Genomic DNA, 24,383 nt, shown 5'->3' with positions numbered 1-24,383 from the left:
GGATAAAAGGATAATATATCACGTTTTAAAGGTCAAGTTGTGTCTATGTGAAACTAGTTTTTGGACGAAAAGATTAATTTTTCCGCTTTGTTGTCTCGCTTTCATTTTTTATTCCTCAACAAAATTTCACGTAATTATTCTGAAAGGATTAACATAATATGAATATATGATTATATAATAAGTAATGAATTTATCTTAAATTATATTTTATAATGCTTTCATTATAATTTTAGAATACCATAGTATTGCAGAAAATATTTAAAACCATACTTGAAGATTTGTTTTTATAGGCTCCCGTCAAACATCCCGGATGGTCTGGCGTTTTAAATGCTAGGTACTTCAGAAAGAGACAAATGCATGCAGTTCGCTTACATGACGAATCACATCATTGGAAGCGAAGATTGTTTGTACCTAAATGTATTGGTTCCACAGATCGTAAAAACATTTCATAAAGTTTGATACTCTGATGTTATATATAATTTGTGTACAATATATGTCGTAACTTACTGTTATTAGCAGAAAGAATCGAATGAAAAACTCGCTGTTATGATATTCATACATGGAGGTGCCTTTAACTATAACGGATGGTCAGTAAAGAGAGATCCCCTGATTATTTGGTCGACGAAAACGTGATTGTCGTCGCGATGAATTATCGTCTAAACGCCTTAGGTTAACAAGATATTCTATTAGTAAATAATTATTATACTAAGTATGTTAAATTAATTTATAAAATAAACAATGGGGTTTTAAGAGTCAAAATATGAGCTACCTAACTCTTTTCCTGAAAAAATCATAAATATTTCAAAATAATATTATTATTAAATATCTAAAACTAAAACGCTTTTGAAAAAATAAACTATTATTTTTTAATTTACAATAGGCATTTTAGATACTGGACGGAATGAAAAATGTATTAGTTCTACAATGATGTGCTAATTGTTTTTGAGTCTATGCACACGATAATCTGTCGAAGTAATTGTTCAATTTAAAACTTTATGGGTGGTTTCCGGGTAGCTAATTAAAAATCGTTGGTGCATTATAGAGGTCAACAGTTAGATGGTGGCCGGCAGTTTTCAAAAGAATGGCGTAAAACCACCAAAAAGCGTCTGAAAAACTAGAAATTTTACACAAAATCAGTTTTTGACAAAATTGATTTGTTTTATTGTTGTAACCCGAAAACAAATTACTGTATATACTTGAAATTTTCACCAAATGTTTATATTATCATTATCTATACCTACCGGCTAACCGGTTACATTTTAAAAATATTTTGATTTTTGACATGTATTATATGTCTTATGGTTGGGGGTCATTCTGTTAATTTGTGTGACACCGAGAATGTTACCAGTCAAGACGGTGATTGTTTACAGCAACCGGTTGTTATAACAATACATATTATACATATACCGATGTATCTGCACGTAATGTAGATACTCTGATTTTTTTTAAACATTTATAGACAACCAAAATTTCCGTTTTTTCCAAGTATTTATTTCGAAATGGCGATATAAAGTTTTAAAATTCAATACAAAGTTTTTTATAAATTCTTTATTCCAAAAAAATCAAAAATCGTTTGTTACAATATTTTTTAATAGCGTTTAGAGTTCAAATATTGACAAAATACGTCGAAGTTATGAATACTAAATTTACAAATTATTTTGTAGTTAAAAATTTATAAAATTTTTATAAAAGTTCTTAAAAATTTAAAATTGAATACAAGATTTTCAATAAGTTTGGCTTATCTATAGACTACAATAATAAAATTGTAAAAGAAGTTGAGCGATGGCTAATTAAAAAAAATTTATCTGAAGTTTAAATTTTTCCGGGAACGAACTTTTTCACCAACCAATTTAAAATATAATATATTTTATGAACTATATACTAGGCTGACAAATAATCTCCGTTCAGAATTAGTTTTCGTACACAATTATACCAATCATTGCATTAAAATTTAACATATCCATTATAGTGACCTACTCTATGTCCGAGGTCCACTCAACGTGCCTTTATTATTATTATATCAATATGAAATAAATAAAAAATATATTGTTATAGATATTTTAGTATAATTTATATACATTAAAGATATCTAAAATATAATTATTATTTTAACTAGCCAAATAAACATTATTAATTACAATACATTAACGCAAATAATATGTATAAATAATTTATTTTACGTTACAAAACGTTACGTCCAAGGTTGCATAACTCTATAGTTATAGCAATGCTGTAGGTATGGCAATATTATAAACATTTTTTTTTTTTTTTTGTATTTAGGATTCCTAAACTTAGATATTGACGAGTGTCCTGGAAACATGGACTTGAAAGATCAACAACTTGCAATTAAATGGGTTAAATCGAATACCTATAGCCGCATTCGGCGGTGATGCAAACAATATTACTATTTTCGGTGTAAGTGCAGGATCAGCGTCTGTTCATTATCACACAATTTCACCACAATCTACAGGTTAAATTTTAAGCGTTTTTGTTTATACTATTTTATTAACTACGACAAAAAATATTAAAAAATAATATTGTTAATGTCGTTAAAATTCATAATTCATAGATTGTGTTTCAAAATGTAAATATTGCACTGAATTTCTGCATCTATATATAAAATGTAACTTAATATAATTTTACGTCCTTCAACAATGAGTGATAGTGTTTCGTCGTATAATAATATTACACAAAAATATTTACTTATAATATTGTTTTATAGATACAGGGGTGTGTGTGTTTTAAAAAAACGGTTCAAAGATCTAGGGACGGTAGTATAATAATAATAAAATTGCTAGTAGAATATAAGTACCATTCCTGGCACACTTTCTATTTTATCAATAAAAGATCACAAAGAAAACAATGTGCAAAAAGATCAGAAATTGAAATGCAATAATAATTAAAATATTTTTCATAATACTAATGTTATAATAATTAAAATGACTTAAAGAGAATTAAAATTAAAAATTTATTAAAAGTGTTTAAAAGTTAAGTATCTATAAAAGCATCTTAAATTTTTTTTATAATTTCAACTTCAGAATGAATAATAATGATTTAGACGGTGATTTATCAGACTTAAATAATAAACAAACTACATCAGCTTCACAAGTGGATAACAGAAATATAGCTGAAGATTTATCAGGCTTAAATATGCAATCTACATCAACTTCCGAAGCAGATGCAGAATTCGATGTTAAAGAGGCAATAGAAGATTTAGCAATATTTTTTAGTAATTTAACAGAATTATTATCTATAATGACTGGTATAAATAATATTGAAATGTTTAATGATGTACGTTCAAAATTAATTAGTGGAGAAACAACTTATCCAACATGTTTTAAGCATATTGTAACAAAATATTTTAAATTGTCGTCTAAACCTAAAAAGAAAGAATATAAGCTTGTAGGCAAAGAATTTAGTAATTATTTAAAACAATTTTTAAAAGTTAATAATAATAATAGTGATAATAATAATAATAATAATATTACTAATCATCCAAGTCTAGAAGATGATGTTACTTATGATGAATTGATTAAATTTCTAAAAAGTTGTAAATCAACAATTTCTAATGATGAACAAAGAGTCTTAAAAAATGAATGTATTTATGGGTTTTTCTTAGAAAAATTTATTATAGAACATATGTGTAATAGAGCCAAAGGTAGAACAAATTTAAATAATAAAGTTATTTTGAAAAAAGAATTTAATTTATCTGAATCATATGTTAGAAAACTACGTTGGTTAGGAAAATTGTGGTCAAAATATAGTAAAATAGGAAATTTATGTATTTCATTCAGCACATTATATAATTTTAAGGAACAATTAGAGACTAATTTTATAAATCCTAAACTTGCTGAAGAATGGATATAATGTGATACCTATTTATATATATTTTTTATTAAGAACTTTATATTTATATATTATGATAAAAAATTAAATTGTAATATTATAATATAATATAATATAATATATAATTTAATATAATATGTGTTCTTAAATATACCTTTTTACTTTCAATTAACAACAAATACCCGTGGCCTAATGGGTTAAGGCGGCACATGAGTCTTGCCGGTGACGGTTCTAATCTCTCCGAAATTTTTTGTGTTTTCAACTGTTCTAATAGTAATAATTGCCGCCGCGCGCTCTTCGTAGGAGCGAGGTCAAATAAAAACTGAATAATAATAATAGTATGATAACATTAAATAATGATAATAACTTGATAACGTTAAATAATGATAATAATATGATAACGTTAAATATAATAGGAATAAAAATAATAATAATATCATGGCCGGAAAAACCGGCCATGATTTTAGATATCAAAAAAAGCATTTTTTAGAGTTAATGAACATAAAATAACATATGAACAAATAGATTATAAAAACAATAAAATAAATAATTATGAATATATTTTAAATGATATTAAAAAATTTGATTCAAGAACAATACATTTAAAAAAATGGATTATTTTAACAATAGATAATTAAAATTGCCGAATAATATTTTAAAATTAATTTGTAGCAATAATGATAATTATAATACAAACGGCCGCGCTCCTGTTAAGAGTGAGGTCAAAAACAATATGATAACAAAAAGTGAAAATGTTAAGTTTTTTAAATCAGAAATTAGTTCCATATTATTTTTTAATAAAACAACTTTTTAAAGAATAACATTTTTTACATTTTGCAGACAATCTTTTTAAATTATTTTTAGTCATAATTATATGTGGATTAATATTATCTGTTTTTTGTTTACATTTAACACAATATATATTTTCCATTTATAAGAAATAAAATTAATATAATGTTTAATTATAATGTATACTTGTAACCGTTAAGTTGTGTCTGTTTTAAGTATTTTTCCCTAGGGAAAAAGTTAATAGTTTCTTTAAAATCTGCTTCTTTTAAACATATACTAGCCTCGATTATTTTTTTAGATTTATACAACAATATCAATTGATTATAAAATTTATAACAATTCTGTATTCTATAATTCTTTCATTAAGCTTATAAGATTTTTCAAAATTTCCACAATTCCATTAATAATGAAAACATTGTTAATAAAGGTAATAAAAAATAACCAATTGGTCCGATTGTACTTAGAAATAATTTTAAAGCAAGCAAACAAACTGATTTTGAATAATAGTTGTAACTTTTTTCTATAAACTAACATATTTTTTTCTAAATATGATTCCATTTAAATATGATTATTTATAATAAAATAGGTAAAAAATTATCTATAACTACCTATATTTATGTTTTTAGAATTAAATAAGCAACAAACTCATCACATACTACTTTATTACCATCTTGATCAGTGATAGATAATTTAATGTTTTTAAAATTCATTACATTTAAAGGATATATTTTACATCATTAGGTATATATTGGCCTTCATTATCACATTTAATAACACATAAAACATCATCATCTCTGTGCAAATATTTTTCAGTTTTATGGTTAGAAATGGATTTTTCAATTATATCACAGTGTATTTCCAGAAATTTATTTACAAAATAATGACCAAGTATAATATCCGATCCAGTATGTGTATAAGTACACTTATCATCGAATCCTAAACTTAGTCTTAAATTTTCATCCAATAAATAATAGTCATTAGATGTAATTGAAATATAGTTGTTTATTAGTTGTATTTTTATACTTGAAGGTAATAACTTATTTAATTGAGCAATAGTGTAATTTCGCTTTCTTAATATAATATGGTCATATATAGTCTCCATAGTACCATTTATATCTTTTAAAAACCTTGTGTATAAAATTGTAGTTCAATTGTACCAGTAACAGTTCGATAAATGGGGATTCAGTTATTTGGTCTGTGATAAAATCAATAATGGAATTCCAAGGTATTTAATAAATAACTATCAAACTCATATTCATAGTTAGTTGAAATCTTTAAATTTGTTAACTATTGTAAGTTTAGTATTTCGAGTATTTTTGTCACAGTTTAATAAGTCTTCAATTTCCCTTATTGAATAGATTCCAATAGGCATTTTATAAGTAGTCAGTAATAATTTTTCTGTTTTGACTGTAAACTCACAGTCTTTCTCTATATTTATATAATGTTCACCATTTAGAGGATAGTAAATCATACTTTTGTTACTTATTCTTATAAAATTTAGATCCTTAAAACCTAAATATTTCTTTAAGTTTTCATCCAATTTATAGTAACAAGGGGATTCGATTTTAACTTTTTTATCAACAAAAGATATAACTAAGGGACTTATTAATGTGTTTAACTCTCCTTTAGTATATTGTCCACTTTTTATGTTAGTTACATTGTTATTAATTGTTATTTGGCAATCGTTTTCAATTTTAATTAAGTTATAAGAGTTAGTAAAAGATATAGCATACAGTCCAATAGACATATCATTGTTTTCATTGTATATATAATGTTCTAAATGAATAGATCCATTTATGATTTTAATTATCTTCATTTATATTAAAAAATTTTTATTAATAATTTATTCAAATTCTATCAAATGGACTGATTTTCCATTATTAAGATTTTTTTTACCTTTATATATAATAAACATTTCACCATTATATGAGTCTATATCTTGCTCACTGATACAATTAACAAATCTTTGAGGTAAAAATAGTTTATATCTATTGTCCAATAAAACACAAAGTTGATCACCATATTTAGTAGTTATCTTTTTAAAAGTAGTGATTTTATATGTTCATTGATATTTAAATCAGATAATTTAACATATTTATAATCTTCTGTATTTAGACGATCTAATAAATATCTGGAAGTTGATCTTCATTATCAGCAACAAATTCTATACGATAGTATACATTTCCATCATCTAACTTTTTCTCACTTCTGTAATAAATATACCACTCACTATACTGTTGATCATTAATTTCATATAAGTATTGAGAAATAATATTCAAATATTTATCTGGTAAATTAAGTTTATATTTATTATTCAATATAACAGAAACTCTATCTCCATGGTTAGTGTTAATAATTTCAAAAGAATTGACCTTATACTTTTTATCAATTTGTAAATCTGATAATTTAATATATTCATACTTATAACCTTTTTTATTTAATCGTGTTATTAAAGAAATTGAATCAGACATTTTTTATTTCTTTATTTTAATTTTAAAATACTTTAAATATTTAATAGGAAAAAATTTTAATAGAAAAAACCAATTTTATTCCCTCTATTAAAATTTTCTCCTATTAAATGGATAATTATGAAATTACAGCATTTCATTTAGACGACAGTAGATCAAGATCAATATTTCCAATGCCTATGAGATGTTTAATTATAGGTTCATCTGGATCAGGAAAAACTAATTTATTAGGTAATATTATTCTTAAATATTGGATACATTATAAGAATCTTTATATTTTTGCAAGATCAATTGATCAACCAATTTATGAAAAACTGAAAGCAGTAATTAATAATATAGATAAAATTGAAGCGCATATTACTGATGATGGTATAATATCTGTTGATGATTGTGAGCCAGACAGTTTAGTTATTTTTGACGATTATATTTTAGATAAACAAGATAAAATTAAAGAATATTTTATAAGATCTAGATCAAAGAATATTTCATGTATTTATATAGATCAAAATTATAGTTTATTAGATTTACAAGTAATCAGAACGAATTCTAACTTTTTGATTATTTTCAAGCAACCCAATTTTTATATTAAGAAAATATGGAGCGATTTTATAAGCAATGATATGACGTTTGAAGAATTTAAATCTATATGTTCAATTTGTTGGAAATTAAAATTTGGCTTCATATCAATTGATTTAGTAAATAATCATATTTACAATAAATTGGATAGTCTGAATGTAAACGATCAAGGCTGATCATTAAAGCCGTTTATTGAACAATAAAAACCGTTTACCGAACGATAAAATTCGTTTTTGGAATGTTAATTAATTTTTATTTTTATTAAATGGATATAGAAAGAATAAGAAAAGATCTTGAAAACAAGATTGATAAAGTAAACAAGATTAAAGCTGATAATAAGAAGGAGACAAAAAGAGGAGGTAGTATGAATAATAAAATTTCGATTGAAGAAGCAGATAGAGTAATTCTGCTTAAGGATAAATTGAAAAAGATATACAAAAATGCAGCTTTAAAAAATATATATTATGAAGAGGAAAAGGAAAAGTCGTATGGACCTGTAACAAATGAATTAAAAAATATTGTAACTGCTGTTAATGAGGTTAAAGATATAAATATTAAAACCGATGAAGATATTCAAAAGATTTTAATACCCTATCAAAGACCTGAATTATTACGCTTATCAAGTACGGATGAGAAATTTACACCAGTTAAATCAACTCTAGCAAGTAGATCACCGCTGACAATTAAATCTCCTTTAAGACCAGTTAAACCAGCAACACCAACCATAAAATTAGGTGAAAACACGACAAAATACTTACCAAGAATTAAGGATCGTCATTTTGGAATATATTATAATAATGGAAATTATATGATTGGAAAAGATATAATAAATTTTAAAGATGATAATATAATATTTTTAAATGGGAAAACATATAAAGGAACACCGGGTTTATTTAGATTATTATGTTATCATGTTTGTCCACCACCCGATTATTATACACAAGAAGATTTTAATAATTATAAAGAAATATTAATTACAACCGATTCAATTTATCAAAACAATGATAAAGGTCCGGGAAGAGTAAAATCCAGCAAAGGAGATAAATATAATAATATGATAGCTGATATTTGGAAAGAATTAAGAGCTGCAAAACAAACGGAAAATGATTTACAAGAAAATAAATCTAATCTAAAAAATGATTTCCAAAAAGAAGGAAGTGGTTTGAAAAAATATTCAGAAGATCAAATAGAGTATAAATATATTCATAATTTAAGCGAGTTATTAAAGAGATTATATTTTATTGCTAGTGAAGAAAAAGCAGGGAATAATAATTTTGACAATGAAAAACTTGGTGTTGTACATTTTTTTAGTACAGAACTGGAAAAATTAGCTGTTACTCCTCAAGGTATAGACTATTTAATATCATATGTAACGAGTTTACCTGAAAAAGTTGTGGAAGGGTCAGGACTTATGAATAATCTATTAAATAGTAAGTTTATGCCAGAAATTCATTTTCCAGGATATAATTATCTTGGACCATTCACTGACTTAGAAAAAAGAAAAAAAGTAAATGAAGATAAAATGCTATGGAAAATTATTAAGGAGGATTAAGACATATTGGACATATTGGAGATTTAGATAGAGATATAGATAAGATAGATCTTATAGATCAATTGCATATTTAGGTGAAAAAACTGCATGCATTAGTGTGAACAAAATGCTTTTGGAATTAATTTGTTTAATTAATTTTTTCTTAATGAATCTAAATCTGAGCGATTCAAATTAACTTTAACAGCTTTTAACAATTAATAAATATTTCAATTAATTCAAATAATACTTTTAATGATTTTATTATTTACACTGAAAAAAAAATATAGGTAAAAAAGAGAATTAATAAACAGCTTAAATAAAGTTAGGTGTTTTTTCCATTATTAGTTATTATGCTTTAAAGATGTAGTTGGAGCTTTAGCCGGATAATTATAGTGCAGTACTGCGAATAGGGCAAAAGAGTGGAAGCAGAGGCATAGAATGAAAAAAAGGGAACGTTATAAGATGATTAATTTAAAATTTCAAAATTATTACAATTGTTTCAGGATTAAAAAAAAGTTAAAGTTAATTATGATTAATGAGTTTTGGAAAAAATATTAAGAATTTTAGAGGTTGTTTTATGAATAAGTTACCAAATTGGAAAAATGAATGTGGAAATAAATTTAAATAATTCTAATCAACTGGATACATTGCAACCTGGTCCATTGGTTTGCCTGGGTAAAAAATGATAAAAAAAAATATATTTTTTGTCACGCACCGAAAGTTGGTTTTCCACGAGTTGAAGCGTTCGGCTCCTTTTTGCCACGACGGTTGAAGTGTGAAGATGCCCCAAAGCGTGCGGTCGAGATCCAATAGCCGGTCGAAGTGAAACCCCAACGAAGGTGGCGGACGGAAAGAGGAATTCCCCAAAAGTGCCGGCGAAAAAGAGGAAATCCCCAGAAAGTGCCGGGTGGAAAAGAAGAAATCCCCAAAAGTGCCGGCCGCCGGTACGTAGGTATCACCTGCACAACCAGAAACTAAAATGTACACCTACCACGGTTCTTACAAAACATAAACTTTTGGTTACATCTTAAATGTATAGTAACCTCCTTGCACGACGCATAAACATTTAAACATATTTAATTTGCACTGTTCCTATATAAGTGCGTCGAACGATGCGTTAGTAATAGTCTATAATTGTTGCATAGATCCATGCATAACATTTTTCATGAACGCAGGGGCGTGACAAAAAATAGTATGTGTGGCTCGCGCGGGAAGGCCATTTCAGTCTTGGGCGAAATGCGGCACTTGCCTACGGCTCGTGCCGCACACAACGCCCGCGACTGAAATGGCTCACTTCCCGCCCTTGCCACACAATATACTATTGATTCATATGGAGATTGTAATCCACCAAAAGAAGTTGTTGAATATTTAGGAAAAGACAATTTATTTTATACTTCTGGTAAGTTTCAAAATTATAATGATCCACCTATGTGTGGTCATTTCTGTTTAGATTTTATTAGTAATTTTAAAAAATATTATTAAAAAATTTTTCTCATAAATGGAAAGTATTTTTGGTAAGTATGACAAGGATATTATTCGTGAGCAGGATAAGATTTATGGGCCCACGTCTTTATCAAATCTTAATTCTGTTAATCAAATCACAACTTTTAATATAAAAGAAGAAATAGTTTCTTAAATATTAAAAAATCAAAATATCAACTTTCTGGTCGTGTTTTGCAAGCTGATGGTACTATTAATCCAAAGGGTTCGAATATAATACTAGTTGACAATTTTGTTGCATTTTTATTTACACGCATTGAAGTTAAAAAACATGGTAAAATAATAGACACCATTGATAATGTTGGAAGATGTAGTTTGATTAAAGGTACTATTAGTTATTCTGCAGACCTTAGTGGACCAACCATAAATTGTGGATTTCAATCAAAATTTACAGGCAGTGGTTACTTTAGTGCTGTTGGTAAATTATCAAATTTATGTTTAGGATTTTTTAAGGATATCCAATATCCAGTTTATAAAGGTGGATTTGAAATAAGTTTTTTAAGACATTCAGATGATGATGCTTTATTTAGAGAAAAAAATGATAAGAATGAATTACCAAGTGCTGGTAAAATTATTATTGATGAATTTAATATTAGGATTCCATATGTAGTTTATGATGACATGAATAAAATTAAATTGATAAATGAATTAACTTCATTATCTCAAAGAAATGAATATATGTTTATTTTTAAATCATGGCAGTGTATTGAAGAAAGAAGTATTACTGGCAAAACACTCACCAAAGATATAACAAATGTATAGAAATGTTCATAATCCATTGTTTGCTATAGTAGCTTTTCAGACAGATAAATTAGATAATCAATTAAGAGATCCAATACAGTTTAATAATTGTAATCTGAAAAATATTTGGTTGGATATTGATAGCATGAGATACCCAGAAGAATTATTAAATTTAGATTTTAAAACTGAAAAATTTAATATTGCTTATGACATGTTAATGGATTATAAAAACGTTTATAATAGATTACATCGAGATTTATCTTTAATGTATATAACTCCACAGCAATTTAAGGATACTCGGCCATTTTTGTTATTAATATGAGTAGGCAACCATCACAGATCTCTGGATCTAAACTAGCATTGTCTTACATGCAGATTTCAATGAAGATATACCTGCTAATACAATATGCTATATTTGTTTAGTATCTGGTACAGAATTTTTTTATGATCTTGCCAATAATACAATTAGAGAAAATATTTAATAATAATATCTTAAATAAATGGATTATTGTAAAAAATGCAAATCACAAACTAGAAGCATAGGTATTCCTGAATTTATTAAAAAGAATAATAAATATAGGAGATTATCAGTATGCAGAAAATGTAATACAAATAAGAACAATATCTCAAAATCACCAGAAATTATAGAAGTTTATGAATTATTTAAGCCGGCTAGAAAACATTTTGAAACAAGACATTTTATACAAAGAGGTATAAATGACACTTGGCAAGCTGATTTGTACTGCTTTTATAGACCAAAGTCTAAAAATAGTGATCCCAGTTATAATTTAAGGAATAAACATAATGAAATCAAAGTTAATGATAACCATAAGACATTGTATAAAGCTAATAATGGTTTTAAATATATTCTTAATGTTATTGATACATTTTCTAAATATGTATGGGCAGTTCCTTTAAAAACAAAAACTGGATTGGAAGTTGCTAATGCATTTTCACAAATATTTAAATATGGTATACCGAAAAATTTACATGTTGATAAAGGTAAGGAATTTTATAATAAAGACTTAAAGCAGTTACTACACAAATATAATATCGTCATGTATAGTACTGGAACAGATAAAAAAGCATCAATTGTCGAGAGATTTAACAGAACATTAGGAGATAAATTAAAAAAAATACTTTATTTAAACAATGTATGGATCTCAGAATTGCCAAAGATTATTAAGACATACAACAATACATATCATGGAACAATAAAAATGAAACCTGCTGATGTTAGTCAGAAAAACGAGAAAGATCTACTTTCTACTGTTTATAATTATGATGTTAGTAATTCTGAATTTAAGTTTGAAATTGATGACAGAGTTAGATTATCATCAATAGTAGATGTATACAGAAATAAATTGAAAACAAATTGGTCAAAAGAAATATTTACAGTTGAGAATGTTTTTAAGTCAAATGTTAATTATTATAAAATTTATGATATAGAAGGTACAGTATACGGAGAAGAAATACAGTTATCACTTTTATAACCCATAAATGCCAATTATTTGTATTAAATATAATAATATTTTCTATAATAAAAAAGAAGATATTTTTAATAGACATTTTTCTATAATAAATGGAAAGTTTAAATGCTAACAAAAAAACATATCCAAATAAAACTTGCAATAAATGTAATTTAACTGTTACATACAAAAATTGGTCTAGACATTTAAAATCTATTCGTCATGAAAAAAACGATACAGACCAGACAATTAAAACTAGATTTAACAAACCACACACAAGGAAAACAAGAAAAGAGAGAATACCAAAACCACATAAAGTTTTCAACTTTAATAAAAAAATTTATAATTTTAATAAGAAAGATATTCGGCCTATTTTAAAAACTGAAGAAACAGCATTTAAAAATAGAATAAAAACATATATTATTAATAATAACATGGGTATTAAAGATATACAAATATTTTTAAATCGATTAGATAGACCAGTAATAGGACGCATTATACAAGAATTAAAAAAGACAAATTTAAAAGTAAATATTATGTTTCTTGCTAAATATAAGAGAGGTAGTGAAAAAAATATGGAATATAAAGAATGTAAATTTAAAACACAAAATGAAATTTTAACACATAATTCTAACTTAAATGAATTTTATACAAATGCAAAAATTAAAATTGTAAATGAAGTAGAAGATTTTGTGATGAAAAGTTCTCAATGGAGACTTGATCAAATTTTAAGTTTGGGAATAAATATAAATAAATATGTTCCTTTTAAGAGTTCTTCATATATTCCATTACCTAAAGAAATACAAGATAAACATGCTATTATAAATGTTAAAAATAAAGATGATAAATGTTTTCTTTGGTCAATACTCTCTGCTTTACATCCTTGTGAAAAAAATCCACAAAGAGTTACGAAGTATAAAAAATGGAAAAATGACTTTGATAAAGAATTAAAAGGTATTGAATTTCCAATAAAACCACAGACGTTCCAAAATTTGTTAAAAGAACAAAGGATATTTCTATTAATATTTATTATCTAGAAGAAAAAGGAATACATATAATTTTACCGCTAGAAATAACTAAAATTGAAAAACCTAATCATATAGATTTGTTGTATTTAAGGGAGGATAATGAGAATAAAGGTCATTATTGTTGGATTAAAGATTTATGGAAACTTGTTGGAAGTCAAATGACAAAAGATGGTCATAGAAGATTTTTATGTAAAATGTGTTTAAATAGTTTTGATACAGAAAATAAGTTAAATGACCATAAACATTATTGTGGTAATAATAAAGCTGCTAAAATAGTTCTACCAAAACCTTTTGATAAAACTTTAGAATTTGAGAAGTATAATAATTCCTTAAGAATCCCTTTTGTGATTTATTTTGATTTTGAATGTACACTCCAACCAATATATAGTTGTCAACCAAATGATAAAGAGTCTTTTACAAAATGTTATCAGAAACATATACCTAATAATTTTTGTTATTATATTAAATAGAGTAATGGTGATTATAAACCTCCTGTAGAATATTCTGGTCCAAATGTAGCTAAAGAATTTTTTAATTGTATACAAAATGAAGAAATAGCTATTTCTGAAATATATGATGAAATAGTTCCTATGGAAACATTGAATGCAGAACAATTAAATAATTATAAAACATCTGTTAAATGTCATATTTGTGAAAGATTTTTATCAGAATTACCTCCAAGGTTAGAGAAAAAATTAAAAATATATGTAGCAGCTATTGAACATTATAAACAACTTAATGACGATGATAATATATGTTTATATAAATCTCTAATTGAAAAAGAAATAAAAAATAAAAAAATAAATAAGAGAAAAGTTCGTGATCATGATCATTTGACTGGAGAATATAGAGGTGCGGCTCATTCTATCTGTAATCTTACATATAAAAATCCTACATTTATTCCAATTGTTTGTCATAATCTTTCGGGCTATGATGCTCATCTATTTATAAAACAATTTGGTAATGATAATAATGATATAAAGTTAATTCCAAATAATGAAGAAAAATATATTTCTTTTTCAAAAATTATAGAACGTACAAAATATATCAAAGGTGATGAAATAAAATTAAAAACTGAATTAAGATTTATTGATTCATTTAAATTTTTATCTAGTTCTTTAGATAAATTAACGAATAATCTTGAAAAACATCAATTTAAAGACCTTAGTAAATATTTTCCTGAAGAACATTTAAATTTAGTTACTAGAAAGTTAGCTTACCCTTATGAGTATATGGATTGTGAAGAAAAATTTAATGAAACATGCTTACCCCCTAGAGAAAAATTTTATAGTTCTCTCACTGGTAAAAATATAACGATAGAGGAATATGAAAATTCACAAAAAATTTGGGAAGTATTTAAAATACAAAATCTTCGTGAATTCACCAGTTTATATAATAATCGATGTTTTATTATTAACAGATATAATGGAAAATTTTAGAGACATTCTTTAAAAAAATATAAATTAGATCCTCTGTGGTATTACACAACACCAGGATTTGCTTGGGATAGTATGTTAAGAATGACAAAAGTAAAGTTAGATTTATTAACAGATATCGATCAAATATTGATGTTTGAATCTGGAATAAGAGGAGGTTTATCTCAATGTAGTCAAAGATATTCTAAAGCAAATAATAAATATATGGGAGATAAATTTTAAAAAAAGGAGGAATCAATATTTTTACAATACTTGGATGCAAATAATCTTTATGGGTGGGCAATGAGTAAATATTTACCTACTGGAGATTTCAAATGGGTTAATAATCTGAATAATTTTGATGTAATGGGTATTTCTGATGAATCACCTAAAGGTTATATTTTAGAAGTCGATTTATCATATTCTAAAGAACTTCATGATCTACATTCAGATTTCCCTTTAGCGCCAGAAAAACATTTTGATGATGAACAACTTCCAAAATTATTAACAAGTTTGTATGATAAGAAAAAATATATAATCCATTATGAAACGCTAAAGTTATACATTAAATTAGGTTTAAAGATAACGAAAATTCATAGAGTGTTAGAATTTAGCCAATCTCTTTGGTTAAAACTTTATATTGATTGCAATACTGATCTTAGATCAAAAGCTAAGAATGAGTTTGAAAAAGATTATTTCAAATTAATGAACAATAGTGTTTATGGACGTACTATGATGAATGTAAGAAATCATGTTGATATAAGATTATGTTCTAATGAGGCACAACTAGAAAAATTAATTGTAAAACCAAATTTTGATAGAAGTACAATTTTTACAGAAAATTTAGCTGCAATCCATGTGAAAAGAACAGAAATATTTTTCAAACAACCAATATATATAGGCATGTGTATTTTAGATTTATCTAAATCGTTAATGTATGATTTTTATTATAATACAATAAAGAAAAAATATGGAAATAGAGTTAGATTGCTATACACTGATACAGACTCGCTTATATTAGAAATAAAAACTGATGATTTCTACCAAGATATAAAAATTAATTTAGATCATTTTGATACATCTGATTATCCAAAAGATAATATTTATGATTTACCTTTAGTTAACAAAAAAGTTTTAGGTAAGTTTAAAGATGAATTGAATGGAAAAATTATGACAGAATTTATAGGATTAAGATCTAAATTATATTCACATCGAATCTTAGATAGTGAAAAGGAAATTAAAAAATCTAAAGGTGTTAAGAAAAATGTAGTGGAAAATAAACTATGTTTTGATGATTTTAAAAATTGTTTATTAACAAAAAAACCAAAATATGTTAGACAAAATTTATTTAGAACTAAGAAACATGATGTTTTTACTGTAGAACAAAATAAAAAAGCTTTAAGTGTTTATGATGATAAAAGATTTATTTTGGATAATGGTATTGATACATTAGCTTGGGGACATTATAAAACAAATATAGATAGAAATGATTTTGTAGACCATCTCAATACACTTATTAGAAATCAAAACAAAAAAGATTGAATGTTCATGTTTTGATTAAAAATTTTTAATTTTAATTCTCTTTAAGTCATTTTAATTATTATAACATTAGTATTATGAAAAATATTTTAATTATTATTGCATTTCAATTTCTGATCTTTTTGCACATTGTTTTCTTTGTGATCTTTTATTGATAAAATAGAAAGTGTGCCAGGAATGGTACTTATATTCTACTATTGCTTATTACAGAATAAATTCCAATTACATTTTCGTATTAAGTTTATACACAAGGCCGTAGCCAGGGGGGGGGTTCGGGTTCAGACCCCCCCCCCCCGAAATTTTTTTTTGAAATAATATTGAATAGTTTGAATAGTTTTAAATGCCTACCTATTATATTTGATACGTGTCACTGTGATTACAACACATAAATAAATAAAACGGTTTAACGGTATATTTTATATTTATATTGTGTTAGATAAGCGATAACTAATCTTAATGTACTTTTGTAAAACCTAATGTATACACTATACCTACAGTATCTAATCTTAATTATTTTGGTAATCGATGGTCAGTAGAGAAGTATAACATATTTTGTTTATGCTATTGTCAGTAATCACGGAGCCGCGCGGATAGACACGACGTTTATTTTTTCGGTAAATATCTGTTTTGTTGCATTAAAAGTTCGTAAATTTTTCATTTAAATATCTACGCACGTGGAAATTAATTATTTTTAAAAATGAATAAATCTTCACAATCCAATTTATTATCTTGGATTTCTACCGAACAAAATCAAAAAAACGTAAAATTGACAGCTTAGAAATTAGTTCTAACAATCAAGAGGAAGTTGAAGGTCAGTGCAATACGTTAGACGCAGTTAAATCTGTTAGTATGCTTGATATTGGAAAATTTGTAAATGATAGTGTAAGTGAGTTAAGTATCAAAGAACAATTATTAAGCAACCCTTGGTGTCCTCCAAACGAATATAAGTTTCCTGTGAGTTCGGGAAAACGAAATTTGCGATTTCAACGTCATTGGATGGATCAGTATTCGTGGTTAACCTACTCAGATCTGTTAAATGGCGTTTTGTGCAAATACTGTGTAGTTTTTGCCAGAGAATGTGCAGGAAAAGGAAATCACGTTAAATTAGGGGTTCTGGTTTTAAACAGTTTTTCAAACTGGAAAAATGCGTTGGAAACTTTTCAATCACATTCAAATAAATTGTACCATAAAAAATCAGTAGAATCTGCTGAACACTTTTTATCTGTACAACGGGGCTTACAACCAAATATTGTTCAACAAATTGATGTAGGTTTAAAAAAACAGATTGAAGAAAATAAAAAAAAACTTCGTCCAATAATTAATACCATAATAATGATGGGTAGGCAAGAAATTCCATTTCGGGGTACTTCGGATTTTGGACGATTGACGGTAAGCGATAGCGAACCTATAATAAACGACGGTAATTTTCGTGCAATTTTACGAATGCGTGTTAAATCTGGTGATTCGGAATTAAAAAATCATATTGAAAGTGCTCCAGGTAATGCACTTTATACTAGCCCGGATATACAAAATGAATTTATTTCGATTTGTGGAAATTTAATTCTTGAAAAAATAGTCAATAGAATAAATAAATCAAAGTGTTTTTCAATTATGGCAGATGAAACAACCGACATAAGTAAAATTGAACAAATGTCCTTATGTATCCGATATATAGATATGTCTGCAGATAATTGTAATGAACTTAAAATAAGAGAAGAATTCTTAACATTTGTCCCAGTAATTGATGTTACCGGAAATGGGATAGCATCAAGTATTTTAAATTCATTAAACAGTATGAAAATAAATTTAGAACTATTATGTGGTCAAGGTTATGATGGGGCGGCGGCTATGAGTGGCCATTTAAATGGTGTACAAGCTAAAATTAGAGAACATTATCCTAAAGCTCTGTACGACCACTGTAGCGCTCACTCTTTAAACCTGGCACTAAGTCATTCTTGTAAAATTCAACAATTTCGAAATTCTATAGGAACAATTCATACTATTTGTAACTTTTTTAAATCATCAGCTCAGCGTACACAAATATTAAAACAAAACATTCTTAAGTATATACCAGGAACTAATAAAACTACGTTAATTTCAATGTGTGAAACGAGGTGGGTTGAAAACCATGATGCACTCCTAAGATTCATTGAAGTCTTGTACACGTTAGAAGAGTTGGAAAACCACCATAATAGTGACACTTCGTCTAAATCCTCACAATTACTTAATGCCATCATTAAAAGCGAGTTTGTTATTAGTTTAAACGTAGCAGGTGAATTATTTTCTCTTACTTTGCCTCTTTGCAAAGTTTTACAACAAGTTAACTGCGATCTTTACGAAGCATGTGAACATATTGAAAATATATCAACAATTTTAATGAAAAAACGAGAAAACGCCAATGAAGAGTTTTCAATTTTATTTAATAAATCTAAAACCATGTTAGAATCAGTTAATAATGAAATAGCTATACCAAGAATTAATTCTCGTCAAACTAAACGTATCAACATTAAAACCAATGATCCCGAAGAATATTTTCGAATTTCAATTTATATACCTCTATTAGACGACTTTATACAACAACTAAATGAACGATTTAATAACAAGAAAGACTTAATAACAAGCCTGCAAAACGTCATCCCTAAATTTTGTGTCAATAAAAAATATGAAGATATTAAACCTTGTGTTGATTTTTATATTGGTAATTCAAACTCACTAGCTATTGAAGCAGAATTTTTGTTATGGCAGACAAAATGGACCAAGATTTTGGAGAAAGATAGACCATCAAATGTTTTTAACGCGTTGTCCCAGTGCAATCTAGATTTTTTTCCGTCAATTTCTTATTTATTAAATGTGTTGGGAACTTTGCCCGTATCAATATTGACACCTGAAAGGACGTTTTCAACTTTAAAACGCCTAAAAACGTTTTTAAGAAACAGAACCGGACAAGAAAGGTTAGTAGGACTAGCCCTCATGAGTGTACATAGAGATATTGAAATTGACACTGAAGAAGTTATCAAAAGATTTTCAAATACTTCAAGGAAAATGAAATTAATATAGTTGTATTGTAGTACGTTTTACACATTTTTTTATTTTTAATAATATAACATAATATAACATTTATACTCTAACCCCCCGAAATATTTTTCTGGCACCGGCCTTGTTTATACATTTATATCGATAGTCAAATGACAATAACTATGAAAAACTGAAGCATCTTTTTGTCATAATCTCGATCAACCTAATATTGTTTTCATTGTTATACTATAAAACAAAATGATAATCATTAATATTTATTATAATTTAATTTTAGGTTTATTTCAAAAAGCAATTATGCAAAGTGGATGTGCCTTTAATCCGTGGGCGTTAAATGAAAATCACAGAGCTACAGCCTTTAAGTTAGCCAATAAATTAGGATGTTTTAGTAATGATCCCAAAGAAATAGTAAAATGCTTAAAAAATGTATCAGCAATTGATTTAGTGAAAGAAACTGAATCTAAGGTTTGTTAATATAGAATTTTAATGAGTTTCTTTACAGGTACCTACAAACACACAAACACAAACAAATATTAAGGGAATTATATTATATATATTAATTTTAACTTCTAAGTAAGTAAAGTACCGAGATAAATCTTTGTATGTACGTTTGAGTGAAGAATATTATTACAATCGACTTACTCCCAATAAATCGATAACAATTTAATTAATCAAACTGTAGGTATAATAATAATATACGAAAAACTAATTAATTTATATGCTTAATTAAAGAATTTGTAACTTTAATGTCAGTGTGGAGTTAATAACTATGTATATGACATTGCAGGAGAACACAGTGGCTTTGTTTACTCATTTTAATTAAAAATTTAGTTACTATAAGATTTTCATAAAATATATTACAGCAATAATTATGGAAAACTGAAATCGAGAAAAAATGGTTGAATTAAAGGACTAAAACCTAAAACACATAGTTAAAAAACTCGGAATCTTGATAAAATTTAAAAAAACACTATAAGCTATTTTGCCCAACAGTAAGAAAAATGCTGTGTCTCACACGTGGTCTTTTGTATAATTTGTTTTATATTATGTTTAATATGTTTTGAATATGTCCATTTTGAAAACGATTCGATCTTGTTGGTAAAATAGATCATTTTAAACAATAAATCAGAAAATAATTACTTCAATGTAAAGTGAAATAATCATAAATATTAATGACAATTTATTCATTAAGGATGAAACAAACTTTATGCATTACAAATTTGTCCCATCTATTGAAAGTGATGTGATCAGTAATCCATTTTTACCGGCTCATCCTAGAACTTTAGCCATCTCTACAATCCCCATTCCCGTAATCATTGGACTTACAGATATGGAAGGAATTGTAGCATTAACTGGTGAATATAATTTTAATTCAATTGTAATAAAACTAAAATACCTACTTACATTTTTAGTTATATTAAAGTACTACAATTATTGTTTATTTTTTACTTGTAGAGGAGAGATTAAGTGAATTTTCCGATGTTCGCATGGCAGATGAAATTTCAAAACTATTGAAAAATCGGTACAGTACTGAAACTATAAGTAAAATAAAAGATTTTTATTTTAATAAAAGTAATATCAGTTCTGAAACAATGAAGTTGGAAAACATATGTAACGTAATCACGATTTATTGGTAATTAATTATTATAACTGATAATTTAATCATTAATAAACATCCATGGTTATACGAAGCCATGTATTTATAACGTTTTAGTAAAATAATTATTTTATTTCATGAATATAAGTCATTAAGACATTAAAGACATTTAAATTTAAATTTATTTTGTTATTTGTCAAAGAATCGTCGATTCTATAATATAATAATAATTATCATTTCAATTTAATTGTAGACACATATATTTTATATTATATGTACACAGTTTCACGGTGATTTTCTTGTTTTCAACGACTTTTATGATGCTTTCGATTGTTTTTTGAAACAAAATATCACGCCAATTTATAAATATGAATTTAAATTTGACGGGGAAATTAATGATGCAAAAAACATGATTTTTGCGACGAGACCAGGTCTTCGGCACACAATAAAAGGTTGTTATAATATAATATATTAGTTTAAATGTTATCGAATGGACAAAAAATAGTACATTTGAATTGTCATATTAGTTGTACCTAATAAATTATTAGGTATCTAAATAATCTTTTAATTTTATTTTTATTTAAATTATTCGATTATTTTAAATACTTATCTTTGACAACGTCTAAACATTCATATTTTTTCTGATTTAAAAATCTTTATCATATTAAATGGAGTATTTATGTGGTCATTAAACGACTTTAATCACATGTATACAATACATTTGATTAAAAATGTATTATTTTAAAACATTTTCGATTTACCTATACATATAGGCGCATGTCATGCGGACGAAATGTATTATTTGTTCCGTGGTAATCTTTCTGGGCTTCCAAAACCCAACTCTCCGGAACATGAAATGTGTAAAATGATGAGTAAAATGTGGACAAATTTCGCAAAAACAGGGTGTGTTAAAAATATTTTTAATTCAAGTACAGTTTATAATTAATATTATGAATCCGTCACTATGAAACTGGGTGTTTATTACCAAAAGTGAATTATTATGTTTAGTATTGTTTGATTTTAGTGATCCAAATTCACCGGATTTAAGTTTCAAATGGATTAATACGACTGCAAGTGATTTAAAATATCTATCAATAGATAGAAACAGAACACGTATGATCCAAGGGATGATAAACAATAATAGATTTCGTTTTTGGAAGGAATTATCAGAATCCATTGTTTAGTTAAAAATAATGTCCTAGATTGTAATTCGTAATTAATGATTATTATGTTATATATAAACACACATTACTAATAAGTAATAATAAATAATAATACATGATGTACATTGCACACATACACACAACAAACATAGTCATTATCTGTATAATAAAATTATGATGTAAATTAAAATTAAATATTACTAAATGAAGTAGACTTTTTACAAAATTACATCTATCAAGTTGGTTGTCGTTACATAATTCTATTTTTTTTATTTGTACACATTAGTTTTTGTTGAGATTTAAATTTTAAATAATTATCCAGACAATTTATCCTACTATTCCTACATTCATAAATAGATATTGCTTTGTAAGTATAATAGTTTAATTTCCACATGGGGTCACAATTATATAGCGATATCTTAATTAATTTTATGGGATGCGGGCTTTTGATGTTACAAATATTTTTATTTAGGTTGAGCTAGGCAGAGCCGGATTAACCTACAAGCAATTAAGCACTGCTTATGGTCCTCGAAAAAATTAGTCCCTTAATTTTTTAGATTCTGAACGAAGTGATGAATGTATTGATTTTACAATGATGTGTGTTTTTTTTACGTTTGTGTCTATGTACAGCGTATTAACTTATCAAAATAATGCTCAAATTTCAATTTTCGGAGGTGGTTTCCGATGGCAAAGTGAATATCCTTAATACATTATAAAGATCAAAAGTAAAAATTTTCCAACAGTTTAAAAAAAAAAAATCAGCAAAATGTTGTAGCTAAGTGTTGAATATTTAATACAAGATTTTCCATAAGTTTGGCTTACAATAATTTTTAAAAAAAACTTGAACTTTAGCCAATTAAATTTTTTTTATCTCAAGTTCAAATTTTTACGAAATCCTATGTATAAAATATACATATATTTTAACACTCAACTAAAATTTAAAAATGTGTTTGACATATGACTTTGACGCATTTCTTTTTAATTTGTAGTTATCACCTTTTTTACTAGCCAATTAGACCCGTCTGATTTATTTGATTAAGGTCCGTGAAATACTTAATCCGGCACTGGAGCTAGGGTGCGTCCTTTTTTCAAGTACTCTATAATTCCGCAAGTCAGTGTTAGAAAAGAACACGCTCATAGAAGAATGAAGATTGAAACGTGTTCCTTTTAAAATATAGGTATGTATTTTAATATAGTATAACATTTTCGTTCCTCATAATATTATATGTCAAGAAATAATTTAGTGTATGTATTATGGTCACTTATTCAGTTACTAATAACTAGTAATAAGTAATAAGTAAAATGTAATAATCAATAAATTACTTATATGATAGACAATGTTCCTTTTATGTTAATTATTATTTATTTTTAAATGATGAATAATTCTGACTGGAATAAATTATTAAACTTCAAGAACTGTAAACAGTCGTTTTGCCATAATTGTTAATACTTCTACAAATCAAAAATCGATAATTAGGTATTCGATAAAAATTTCAAATCTGTATGTTTTTTTTTTTTTTTAATTAAAGAATCATAATCAAATCAATTTTATAAAAAAGGAGTCCTAAAAAAGTTCTCATTTTTCCATTACTTTTTATAAGTTATTGTAACGAATAACTTATAAAAAGAATTAAAAAAATTAATCAAAGACCAATTATCTTTCATACTAAGTATTGAATTCAAAAATT

General features: G+C 26.1%; 1 pseudogene; it reads left to right on the top strand.

Annotated features, from left to right (window-relative positions):
- Positions 1-22,953, top strand: LOC126550455 (juvenile hormone esterase-like; annotated as a pseudogene).
- Positions 22,954-24,383: the final 1,430 nt, after the last annotated feature.

The sequence above is a fragment of the Aphis gossypii genome, chromosome 2 (assembly GCF_020184175.1).
Source record: "Aphis gossypii isolate Hap1 chromosome 2, ASM2018417v2, whole genome shotgun sequence".
NCBI lineage: Eukaryota > Metazoa > Arthropoda > Insecta > Hemiptera > Aphididae > Aphis > Aphis gossypii.
This window is presented reverse-complemented; position numbering and strand designations above follow the sequence as displayed.